The following is a 13,251-nucleotide window of genomic DNA, read 5'->3' as shown; positions in this document are numbered from 1 at the left end:
TTGCAGTTATAGTAAAGCATGTTATATTTTCATTGACCAAGTGAGAAATTTTGAATCCATTTTCTCTAGCGTGGGGAAAACAGGTTCTAAAATGGCTTCGTCTGGTCTACACTGGGGAAAGTATCTTTAACCTGCAATAGCAGAACCCATTTCCAAAACCAGGTTTGGCTCATGCAGCTTTTTCCATTCTGTGGGCAGGACATCTCACTTGGTCAATGAAACAGAGCTGCAAATTAATTAATTACAATCTGTGTCCCCTAGTCTGTGATTAGAAAAGCTTCTGCCAAATTAATAAAGGGTCTGATCCTGCTCCCATTGACATCAATGGCAAAACTCTCATTGACTTCAGTGGGGCAGGGGCAGGCCCCAAAGGCCAGATTTACAAAGGTGCCTAAAGATGCAGATAGGCACCTAGTGGGATTTTCAAAAGCATCTAAATGATCTAGGTACCCAGCTCCCATTGACCTTCAAATCTTCCTATCTAAATAGGCAAGTCCATTTAGATCCTCTGTTTTCTATAAAGATAAAAATAGTGTAGCTAACGGGTCAGAACTCCTAGATTCTTTTCCCAACCTTGCCACTCTCACTGTGTGACATTGGGTGACTGTACAACGGGCTTCTGGGTGCTGTATGATATATAAACTGTAATAGGAATAATTTGCTGACAAATGGTGTTTAAGACTGTAGGCGTTACTCATTGGTATCTCCATGATTGCTCCTTTATGCAAAAGCTTGAGACAAGGGATGAGCTTACACTGTGCCCTTCAGGTTAATGAACTCAGGCTCTGGAGGAAGCAAATTCCAAAGCTGAGGGCCTTCCTTTGGGAATGCCGTGCTCCCAGCCCTATGGTATCCAAATCCGGATAGTGTTAGCAGAAGTACGTCACTTGGCTTTAACCATCATGACATAAGGAGAGAGGCAGTCTCAGCCTGCAGCCTGACTACTACTATAGGAGTTTATAGCTCAATGTCACTACCGTGAATTGCACCTAAAGAGAAATAGGAAGCCAGTGCAGTTTTTGGAGTTCCTCCGTGCCTCATTTTCTTCATCTGTAAAAATTAGTTATCCTACTTCAACAGGGGCTTGTGAGACTTTATAAACTACAGCTTGATACAAAGCCAACTGAAATCAACGGTGAAAAAAACCCCTACCAGTGATGACTAAGATCTTTGGATCATGCCCTTAATCACCGTGTAGCACTTTGAGCTCCTCTGATGAAAGTTATGTAGACATGCAAATCACTGTTCTTGGTAGTTTCTGGATGAGGACTATGAAGTCAACCACAGCGAAGAAGTGATGGAATTGTAGAGACACCTAAACAGACTCAAGTTTTCCAAATGATCCTGACATCTGCTAATGCCGTCCATACCAACCTGCCCCATGAAATCCCCTTTAAACCAATACCTGATCAAATAATGAACCAATTGAAGGAATACAAACCAGGGCTCCACTGCAACATTTCCATCAGATTGTTTTTAAATCAGAAAATGGAGCTTTTCTGAATAATTAGAGAATTCTACTACACTTTATTAATAGCTTTTCTCTTGCTTGAGGTGAACTATATTTATGCTTCAGTTACTTAGATATTACTGTTCCCTGTTTCATAGAATTATGTTATCTGGTGATGTTTATATTGCACAGGATCAGGTTCTAATTAATTAAACTAGTGCATAACAATATGGATAAAAGGTACATACTATAATCAAGAACACTTTTCAGCCTTCGGAGAAGCTATTCTGAGGTTTCCCTCTAATTAAAGGGATAATACACTCTCCTAGGCCTGCCTGGTCTGTCCTCGTAGATTACTTCCCCTCCTGCACCAGCTCAGCTGTGGGAGCTGGAGCATTGTGGAGATGGAGCCAGGCATCCATTCCCCACCTCTGCCTGCCCACATGCCCAGGACAGGGAGTAGCACGCCCCAGATATGAGTAGCTGGCACTGAGTGGGCTTACTGACCTGCCATGTGTTAGGACAATGACAGACAAGATCTCGGCAAATTCTTTGCACGTTTTTTCTGGAATGAAGTTTTCAGTCTTTCACATACCCACTCTCTGGCAGAGCCTCTACTGTAGTCAATAGGAATTTTGATGGGAAAAGGATCAGGCCCTGGATAGGCATAATCACTTTCCCTTTTTATGTTGATGTAAACCAGGAGTAGTCAGTTATTTTTTGTGAAGGTCCAGATTTCTTGGTCAAGGTCCAAACTCCAGAGAAAATAATAATTAACCCCCCCCAATAATGATGATAGTAAATAAAGATTTTGGGGTCCATTCAAAAGCATCTGGCAGTCTGGGTTTGGCCTGCGGTCTCCCTATTGACTACCCCTGATGTAAAGGATGATGCTCTGTTTTGAACTGGGAAGGTTAAAAAGGACAAGAAGCCATCAGGTATGATGGCTAGAATTTCATTTGTTTGCCTTCTATAAGGAGTCAAACAGGCTAGTAGTTATGTGGCAAAAGGCTCAGCACGAAAGCTCCAGTTCAGGGAAGCATCCCTATTCAGCAAAGTACTGACGCCCCATCGAAGCGAGGCATGTCCTTAGGTGCATTGCTGAATAGGGATGGATTCAGGCATGTGCCGAAGTGCTTTCCTCAGGGTTTAAGGCTCTGATCCACCAAAGCACTAAAGGATGTATGTAACTCTAAGCATGCGAGCAGCCCCACTGAAGTCCAGGCACATACTAATGCTTTACTGCACCAGGACCCAAGGGCCAAAATTTACCTCTGTTGTCATCAATAGGAATTTTGATGGGGAAAAAGGCTAAGGCCCAAAAGAAAGGGAGCCCAGGAAAGGTCCCAGCACTCAAATGTAAAAAGAAATGCTAATAGAAAAGGTAACCTGTTGTGCTGGAAAGGGCTAATGGCTGCTGTCAAACATGTCTTTGATCTCTAAGCAATTACCCATCCTCTTTTATGCAGTCTGTATGATAGCTAGCCTTCATTGAGGCTAAATGGAAGAAGCAATTGAGTTACGTTATTCCATAAGGGAGCTTGAGACAATGGAAGCCACCACCCAATGTAACTAAGCCATGAAGCCTGAGGGTTTCCCTGGAACTGATTGCAAACACAGGGACTGAGGCATTGACTGGTTAGAGATGTATACTGGAGCAGAAAGCAAAGAGCAACAGAAAGGCAGAGAAGCAGTTGTGAGCGTAGCCTAAGAGCAGGGGCGGCTTTATGTATTTTGCCACCCCAAGCACGGCAGTCAGGCAGCTTTCGGCGGCATGCCTGCGGGAGATCTGCTGGTGACACGGATTCGGCGGCATGCCTGCAGGAGGTCCGCCAGTCCCGCACCTTCGGCGTACCCACCGCCGAATTGCCGCGCAAACCGCGGGACCGGCGGACCTCCCGCAAGCATGCCGCCGAAGGCAGCCTGACTGCTGCCCTCACGGCAACCGGCACGCCAGCCCAGGCATGCGCTTGCTGCACTGGTGCCTGGAGCTGCCCCTGCTTAAGAGCAGAGACGGAGCTTCTTGGGACACAAGAATGACTAGAAGGACAAGCTTGGAAATTGTGAGCAAGGAAACTGCCTACTGTGATCAGGGAAACAGGACTTCGGTTTATTTACAAAGAAGGTACCTGACTCATCAATTTCTCCTCCTAAAGAATGCCCTGATTATTGGCTAATCACTCAGGCTGAAGAAGCATCACTGCTCTGTTTCATGCTTTCTATAGAAAGAAAATCAATGCCGTTCTTTAGGTGAAAATAGAAATGTCAGAAACAGAAATTCCCAGGACCAGTATGAAAATGGCTGCTCCAGTGGTTCAGGCGCTATCCTACGAGCCAAGAGTTCAATTCCCTGCTGCACCACAAGCTTCTTGTGTGGCCACGGGCAAGTCACTTAGTCACTCTGTGCGTCCGTTCCCCGTATGTACAAAGGAGATAATGGGACCTCTCTGTGCCACAGGAGTGCTGTGAGAATAAATGCATTAAAGAATATGAGGTCTCAGATACTATCAGAGTTGCCATGTTGAAAAGTTGGAGCAGGTGCAGAAACAAGCCACCAGAATGATTTGAGGGCTGGAGAAAATGCCTTTCAGCGAGAGCCATAGAGCGCAATCTGTTTAGTTTATCAAAAAGAAGAGTGAGAGGTGATTTGAAGATATGCTTTTGCCAAATACAGGTTATGCTTGAGTCCAACAATTCAGGGGCAACTGGGGGAAATTTAATGGCCTGTGAAATACAGGAGGACAGACTAGAGGATCTAATGGTAGATAACTAAAGGATGTTGGGGTTTAACTCCTTTTTGGGGATAGTGAAACTCACACAGAGACTGTACTAACTCAGTCACACATGCGTAACTTTACATCTGAGTAGTCCCACTGACTCTGAGATTCCTCACGGCGTGCATAAGTGTTCACAGGATGGAAATCCCAGAGCATGATGCAGTAGTCAAAATGCCCAAGGACCCAAAATTGGACCTAAAAGGGGCATAGGTTTGCAAGGTCAGTAATCTTGAAAAGAAAGGAAAATTATCAAGTGTAGGTGCACTAGAGCAGCACAGCACATGAGAGCAAGCAAGATTTATTTATTTTCATGATTTACTTATCTGACACTGTAGATGTGCATGGTACTGTAATAACTTGGCAATCAGGCTTAACTGAGGAATTAGTGTTTTGTTACCTGTACCATTTGATCTACAATTATGGAGTAATATATGTAATAACAATACTTTGCACTTCTTAGTCCGGGAATCCAAAGGACTTAGGCTCTCACAGTAGTTCTGTGAGATAAGTATTGAATAGTGATATACCCATTCTCCTGAAGGGTCAACTAAGGCACAGAAAGTTATGTGACTCGTCCAAGGCCACTTAAGACAGTGGTGGAGCTGGGACTAGAACCAAGGAGTTATGACTCCTGCTCAGCTGATCTCTTTATAGTATAAAGAAGTGCAATGCTCACCATGCTATGGGAACTGGTTGCTGGAAAAAGGAAGTTTGTGACATTGAGGTTCTGGCCTATGCAGTGGGTGGAGCTGCACAGCACCAGGTGACCTCAGAAGCCAGGGTGACTCTGGGGAATGCTCCCGCTCTGCAGGGTTGCCGACTCTTGTGCTTTTTATCATGAGTCTCACAATATGTAGTGTTTTTCTTAAAGGCCTAGATGCTGGAATCAAGACTGCATGAGAATCTTGGCTTTCCATTCCCCCCCACCCTTTTTAAAAGGTATACGTCTAGCCCTCTGGGCTGTTCGAAAAAGCTTGGAAACATGATCCAAATGTGCACTACAGGCTCAGAAGACAAACTCAAAACTGATTGGTGTAAAGAAATCTCATGATTTTTAAGACAGGCTTGTGATCTTTTGGGAGCCCTGGGATGGGTTCCCCCTATGGTGCCACTTGGAACTGGGGTATCACTAAGCCCGCCTAAGCCACTAGCCTGGGCTCCCTCTCACACTGTGGTGCTGTGATAAATTGCCAAGCTCTCCAAGCTTGTTCTTTCACCAGCCTACACACAGATGGGGACACGCCCAGCTGCAGCTTCACACACAGATGTTGAAATCAGCTCTGCATGACACAGCTCAGCTAAGGCACCTCCCAATTGCTAAGGCACGCACCCGCCTCTGGAGTTTAAACCCAAAATTATACCATCTTGCGCTGCACAGGGAACTGTACAGTGGAAGCTTATAAAATTCCCTCTCTCCCTCAATGTGGAGAGAGAGATGTGCAACAGCTTTCTGCCCCAAGATATAATGTCCACACACTGGTTTTAGACAAAACAAAAACAAGTTTATTAACTACAAAAGATAGATTTATAAGTGATCACAAACAGATCAAAGCAGATTACCTTAGTAAATAAACTAAACGGCAAACTGAGCTTAACACACTAGATAGGTAGGATATGAATTAGCAAATTCTCACCCTGAGTGATAAATAGGCTAGTAGATTCTTAAGGCACAAGGTGCTTTGGCTTTCCCAGGTTTTCATACACAGGCTAAAAATTCCTCTAGCCTGTGACCATCACTTCCCACTGTTCAGTCCTTGCCCCTCCGGTGTTTCCAGGTGTGTTGTTGTAGGGAGAGTGAGGTACTATCATGATGTCATTTCCCCCTTTTATATCTTCTTCCCACTTGCTGGAAAGCTATTTTGCTGTGACCTGGGTCAAACAGTTCCCATTGTGTAGTGCTATCTCTGAGAGGTTTCTATTGTACACAGTTCCTGGAGTAATCCTTGTGCTTGTGTGCATTTCCTCAATAAGCCATTAACATTGTTTGGCCTTTTTACTGTTGTACCTGAAAGGCAGCTTGTGGGTGTTTTCAACCTCACAACATATTTCCGTAACACATACATAGCCAAACTTCATAACTTCACATACGATGATAGCCCATACAATCCAACGAGATATTAATGTCTAGCAGATCAAGACTTTTAGAATACCTCATGAGTCATACTTTGCCCAACACATATCCTAATTACATGACAGTGGGAAATATTGGGGTGCCAGTGTGTCACAAGCCCAGTTCACGATTTTTGAATATTTAAGGTGGGCAACACTGGATGAAATATTGGTCCTGTTGAAGTCAATGGCAAAATTATCTGACATCAGTAAAGCCAGGATTTCACCCATTGTCTCCACGCCTTTTTAGGAGGACATGGTGTACACACCGCCCTGTGCCAGCCAGCTCTGCTATGTAGTGTGCAGTATCCTTCCTTCTGCTTCCCATCACTAGGAAGGGGCTGGCACCCGGGAGCACAAAGGAGGTCACAACTGTGGTTGGGCCTTCTGTGCAGTGGGGGCCAGAGATGGGGAAGTTAATCTGTGAACCTGTGGCAAGGCTGGGAATAACCAAACGTGGGGCGCTCAGAGTTCAGTTGGGGAGTGCCTGAACTTGATTTCCAACTCCATGTTCCTCTGATTGGTTGCTTGTTTGTTTGTCACAGATGGGCCCAGACTCATCCTAACATCATCCTACTTTGTGGAACTGTCTGGTGCACATGCACAATCTCAGCCAGATTGTGTCCAGCTCCCACGTGGCTGTGTGCAGACATGCCAACTCTTGTGAACTGATTGCAAGAGTCACGATTTCTGAGTTAAAATTAAGCCTCACTCATGATCTCCCGCCAGAACTCTCAAATGTCGGGATTTTTTTTTTCCAGCCGTGGCACAAATGTGTTTTCAGTCAAACAGGAGTTCTCCACCCTAAATAAAGGAATGTGGTTTCCCCACCGGGCAATTAATTCCAAAGCATTTGAAAGACAATGAGGATAGATAGAAGGGTGGGGGAGTGCAACCCTCAAATAAGCAATTGAATCAACTGGAAAAAAAAATCCTGACATTTGAGAATTCTGAAAGTGAGGCTTAGGCCTTGTCTACACTGGCAAGTTTCTGCGCAGTAAAGCTACTTTCTGCATTGTAATTCCTGAGGTGTACACACTGCCAAGTCACTTAGTGCTCAGAAACTGCACAGTTGCGGCGCTGTAAAAAAACCACCCTGACAAGAGGTGTACAGCTTTCTGTGCCGGGGCTACAGCACAGCGGTGCCAGTGTAGACACCCTGCTCAATTACAGGGCTGCAATTGGCCTCTGGGAGGTGTCTCAAAGTGCCTGTTCTCGCCTCCCTGGTCACCGGTTTGAACTCTACTGCCCTGCCCTCAGGTGACCAACTGTGAGGCACACCCAATGCAATGCAATCTCCACACACTTCTCCAATGGCAGGACAGCTCTCATTCGCATGTCCTTGCGCCGTAGGGTTGGGGCGAGCTCATTACACAGTCTCATGAATGTGGCTTTCCTCATCTGAAAGTTCTGCAGCCACTGCTCGTCATCCCAGATGTGCATGATGATGTGATCCCACCACTCAGTCCTTGTTTCCCGAGCCCAAAAGTGGCGTTCCACTGTGGTCAGCACGTCTGTGAATGCCACAAGCAATCTCATGTCATAGCTACTACGCGTGACGAGATCAATGTTGCACTCCTCTTGCCTTTGTAGTTTAAGGAATAACTCCACTGCCACTCGTGACGTGTTGGTCAGAGTGAGCAGCATACTGGTCAACAGTTTGGGATCCATTCCTGCAGACCGAATAGGCAGAGTGCGCAGTAAGAGATGCTCTGTGGGATAGCTGCCCAGAGTGCACCGCTTCGAATACTGCAGCAAGCGCCGCAACTGTGAACATGCTATTGCTCAGGCAGCTGACAGTGTGAACACACAACAGCGGTTTCCCTTCAGCGCTCTCTGAGCAGCGCTGTAACTCTGCTAGTGTAGACATACCCTTAGTAACATTAGGTTTGGCTGCGGCTCCAGCTGTCAGCCCTGGGCGGCTGCTTCTGTGCCAGCCTGGGAAGTGGGAGAGGGGACCCCATTGTAGCCCCCCAGGCCTTGGGAGGGTGAAGAACCCTAATGAGCAGAGGTGAGGCTGGGTGCTGCAGGGGGGCTGAAGTGTGGAGGGTGAGGGCTGATGGGGGTCGGGGGGGCTGTATTGATGGTGGGTTCTGAGCAGATGGGGTAAGTGCTGGGAGGGTGAACTGAGTGTGGTGGAGGTCAATGAGGTGGGGGGCTGAACTGATGGGGTGGTGATGATGGATGGGGGTTGTGAGACTGAACTGAGGCGGGAATGAATAGGGGGTGGGGAGAAGACTGAAGGGGGACTGGGAAACAGGATTAACTACTGGGCAGGAGAGAGGCAGATGTGGGGATGACAGCTCCTGCAGTAGGGGCCAAAAATCGTTTTATCCAGTACATGTAGGAGAATGGGCAACACTAATTGTCACGTGCACACCCCTTGGGTATGCTCAGCAGGAGATCAAAAATCAAGAGATTCACCTAAAACACAATACAATCTTTTTAAAAAAAAAGCATGATTTTTGGACCGATCTCATGATTTTGTGGGGGTCGGATTTATGATTGTTGGTCTCTTGAAGTTGGCAATACTGTGTGTGTGTGTGTGTGTGTGTGTGTGTGTGTGTGTGTGTGTGTGTGTGTGAGAGAGAGAGAGAGAGAGAGAGAGAGAGAGAGAGAGAGAGCGCACCAAACTGCTGCTCTTTGTGTCCCTGCCCTGCAGGAGCAGGGTCCAATGGGAGCCTTTGCAACTAGGGAGCACAAGGGTTCTGCAGTGCAAGGCTCTCCAGAGAGGGCAGGAAGGGAGTGAAACTGGCTGAGTGCAGAGCAGAGCAGACTTTATTTTCTCCAAGCTTGGTGCAGTGACCACTCCCCCCCACCCTAATTTTGAGAACTACAGGAGACACGTTTCAGACACACTGCCTCCTGGGATTTCCACTGGGGTGATACATTTTCCCCCCACCTGTAACGATGGGCAGTGACTAGATATAACCTGTCCCTATGTCTGTGACTGGACCTTGTGATTTGTTGCTTTGTTGATCTACAGAATTCCAGGGCTAAATTTGAAGTCTCATCAATTAGGATGATATGTAGGGTAATGCCATTCAAGTGGCAGGACAGTTTTTTATTTAGCTTGTGTATATATTGCATTTCCAAGCAGGTCCCTGAAAATTATCAGCCATGTTCATTCTCTGTTGAAAATCTCCAAATGGGTCTGTAGAATGTTGTTAATATCTTTCTGTGTTTCCCTTTCATTCTCCCAAAATTGGCATTAATAGTGGTTTCTAAAGAACAAAAATGGAATGTGATTTTAGGACTCAAAATCCTCTATGAATATGTAAAATGCAAATTCTCTGAGCAGCGGTTAATTTTTTTTGATTTTCCTGGATGAGAACAATGAGTCGCATCCTTTGATAAAGTACACCTTACCTCCATATTATTAACAAATGCAGTCGGGTGAATCAGACTGCATCTGCCAGTGAGAATAGAGATGCTTGTTTGGAGGACAATATTAGATTCCATTCCCAGCATGCTGTGTTTATGGTTCGAAAACCAAAGTACAGATTGGAGATTTGTCCCAGGTCAACGTCTCCTTGACAGCCAGCGCATTGTTGCATACCAAATGCTCCCTCATAAAAAGTTGGATGGCAAAAACAAACAGCATTACTCTAGAGTAATGGCAGGTACTGATATTTTACACCATCCTGGAATATGCCTTTCAGATTGCCAGCTCAAAACCCAGGGTAAAAAAAACAAACAACTGAGATGACAGGATGATGTATATGGTACAAACGGTGGAGCCTGAGGTAAAAGGAGAATGCAAGTTATTTTGCTGTAGAAAATCATGACTGGAAAAGCAACCAAGTAGAATGCTGAATATGCTGATTTTGTTGATGATAAAGTAAGAAAATTCAGTGTTGTGCTGCAGGTCATTAATGTGAGAATGTGATCCTATTGCTATGTAGGAGCATTTCTTTCAGCAGCAGAGAATGGAAAGAAATATGCCAAAGGACTCGTATCCATTAACACTTACGCCAGTTGTGGGGAGCGTGAAGTCATGTTATATGACATGAATATGATAGGTCCAAAAAAGGCATAAGGGTTGAAGAAAATGGCTAACTGCATGACACAAAAATTAGTCATTCTGGGGAAAAATCATTGTAGAAAAAATAAAGCTTTAGTAATTTAGGCAATCAAAAAACAGCGATTAATTCAAACTGGATGAGGCATTTGTCCAGATGTAACATTGGCTTTATATTTACAGAATGTTTTTGTTTTTTTTTACTCTTCATTTGAATACTGTTTTCAACCTTATGTCTATTTAGTCCTACCCCTTGCTGTTTCTATGTAGTGTGCTGCATTCCGGATTTCAAATTACTCACTGAAATTTAATTTCTTAAAATGTGGTACAATAGGGAACTGTCCTATGGACAGTTCCCTATTGTACCAATTTACCAACATCCTAACATAACGCTGTTAGGATGTTGGTAAATTAAGCAAAAATAGATTAAATGAAAAAGAACACATTGCACAAAGAAATATATGTAGAGAATATTTAGTTGATTTCACAGCCGGCGTGGGGAGCGGGCAACAGGCTCAGGTCCCAGAGGCAGTGACCGTATCCCATGTGTCAGTGGTGTCAGTTCTGGAGAACCCGGGCCCATTTGACTACCTGTTCTGCTTCCAGGTGTGGTTTGAGTGCAGGGAGGTGCTGCCACATAAGCTGGTGTGGAAGATCATCTACATGGCCTCTGCAGAGAGTGAGAAGTATGACCAGGTGTTTGACTCAGTCCTGGTGTAACCTGGTACAGCTGGGAGGCACACGTTTGGTTTTGAGGCCAAAGCCCCCAGCCCAAACCACCTCCCCAAGAGTGATGTGGTATGGATGACAGTGGTGCCCATCCCCTGCCACCAAACTGGGCCAGGAGCTCATCCTCATGGGCTACTCCATCATCAATGAGCTGTGGGAGTACCCGCGAGCTGGACCCCGAACTGTGGGAGTACCCGCCCCTCAAGACAGACTTCTCCCAGCTGCATAGGAACATTCTGTCCTCCAACCCCCATGTCATCTGCTTCCACATCAACTGGGGTGGCCCTGCTGACCAGATGGAGGACATTGGGAAGGTGGACCCGGAGTCCAAGGGCAGGATGCCTGCCAACTGCACCCCTGGCAAGGGCCGGACGTTGGCCTCTGCATCCTGGCTGAGAACTCCACAGGGATCTGGGGCGCGCTCAGACCCAGACAGGGGAGCCCAAGGACGCAGCCACTGTGTGGGGAGGGGGATCTGACTGGCTATGGGGGGGCTTTGTCCACATACCAACTATGATGGTGAGTGGAGAAACCTAGACATGTTCCAGTGGGGTAACTGAAGCAGAGGTGATGGGGGGCAGTTAGAGGGAATGATCTGTCATGAGACTGGGGGCACTTGCTTTGCAGATGGGCTAGGAGGGAATCAGAGCCATAGGACTGCTGGGCTCATCTCCCCCGCCCCCCCCCCCGCAGCTTGATCTCCCCTTCCTCTGTCTCTGCACCAATTGCTGCTAGTTCAGTAGGAACAACCCTAATAATCTCTTAGTCCTGCCCACCCTGCATCGGCCACCAGCTCAAGGAGCCCCCTAAAAACTCCATCCCCAGCCCCCTTGGTACGTGGGGCTTGGGTGGCTCACCAGAAATGGGAGCCAGCTCTGCTGGCTTGTCTCCGGGAGCCATCTCCACCCCTGCACTGGCCCAGCTCTGCTCCTTCCTGGGCTGCTGCAGCCCGGACACACACCTCCCTGGTATCACGAGCTGCCCCGTAAGACCCCCTTTATCTGTGTCTAGGTGGGAAGTCATTGTGTACTCTCTTCTCCAGCCCCTGCTGCTTTCTTCACCATCAAGAGCCTCTGACAACACTTACTGGTCTGGTGTGTCATGCTAGGAAACCCATGTCTGGTCTACTAGAATGGCCCATTGTTACTAGGGCGATAACAGCAGCACAATTCTGAACGGACCATAATTTCCTCCCAGTAACTGACTGTGGGGCGGCGACACTCTTCAGCATAGCGCTCTCTGGAGTAAAGGGCCAGTCACAAGCCCAGCCAGGATCTTGAGCCCTCCACCAGCCTGCTGGGGGAAAGCTCCCCTAGAGATCATTTAGTTCTTTTCCAAAATGCCCTGTTCTGACCTCGTCCACTTCCCTCTCTGGTGTTGTATGAATGTTATTGGCAAACCTTTTTTTTTTTTTTTTAAACTATTGAAAGTGTCTTAAGACAATGTAGGAATAAAGCTCTTGGAATGATTTCACAGCCAAATTGTGTTGCTCTGTGACCTTCCAGGACACTTCAATGTCACAGGCTTACAAGAGTTCACATAGCCCTCTTGTGCCATCTACGTGATAAATGTTGCGTGTAACTGTTTGCTAGAATGCATTTAGGACGAGATTAGAAAACTGCAGTTCTGCTGATTTCAACCTCCCACCCCTAGTTCAGTACAGTACAATACAAATAGATCTCTATTGAAATACCTGGCCAAACAATGCTTTTGAATGGCAGTAATTTGAGGGGGGAAAGTGATTTTCTCCTGGGTTTGAGCCTGTATTAATAAAAAAATGAAACAGTAAAGCAAATACTTCTGCAGTGATACACTCTTGATGGGGGAAAGATGGTCTTGTGGGGAAGGTGCTGGACTGGCATTCAGGAGATGTGGATTCCTGGCTTTGCTGCAGATCTGTTGTCAGCCTTTTGGCAAGTCATTTAATTACTCAGGGCATGGCTACACTTGCAGATGTAGAGCACTGTGAGTTAAACCAGCCTTCGGAGAGCGCAGTAGGGAAAGTGCTGCAGTGTGTTCACACTGTCAGATTCAAGAACACTGGTGTGGCCACATTAGCAGCTCTTGCAATGCCACAAAGAGCAGTGCATTGTGGTAGCTGTCCCAGCATGCAAGTGGCTGCAACGTGCTTTTCAAATGGGGGGTGGGGTGGAGTGTGACAGGGA

At 46.4% G+C, this 13,251-nt stretch overlaps 1 pseudogene; it reads left to right on the top strand.

Annotated features, from left to right (window-relative positions):
• The first annotated feature begins 10,049 nt into the window (after positions 1 to 10,049).
• LOC112060252 (histone chaperone asf1b-B-like) lies at positions 10,050 to 11,728 on the top strand (annotated as a pseudogene).
• Positions 11,729 to 13,251: the final 1,523 nt, after the last annotated feature.

The sequence above is a fragment of the Chrysemys picta genome, chromosome 10, assembly GCF_011386835.1.
Source record: "Chrysemys picta bellii isolate R12L10 chromosome 10, ASM1138683v2, whole genome shotgun sequence".
In the NCBI taxonomy this organism is placed as follows: Eukaryota; Metazoa; Chordata; order Testudines; family Emydidae; genus Chrysemys; species Chrysemys picta.
Note: the sequence above shows the minus strand (reverse complement) of the source record. Positions and strands in the feature narration are given on the sequence as shown.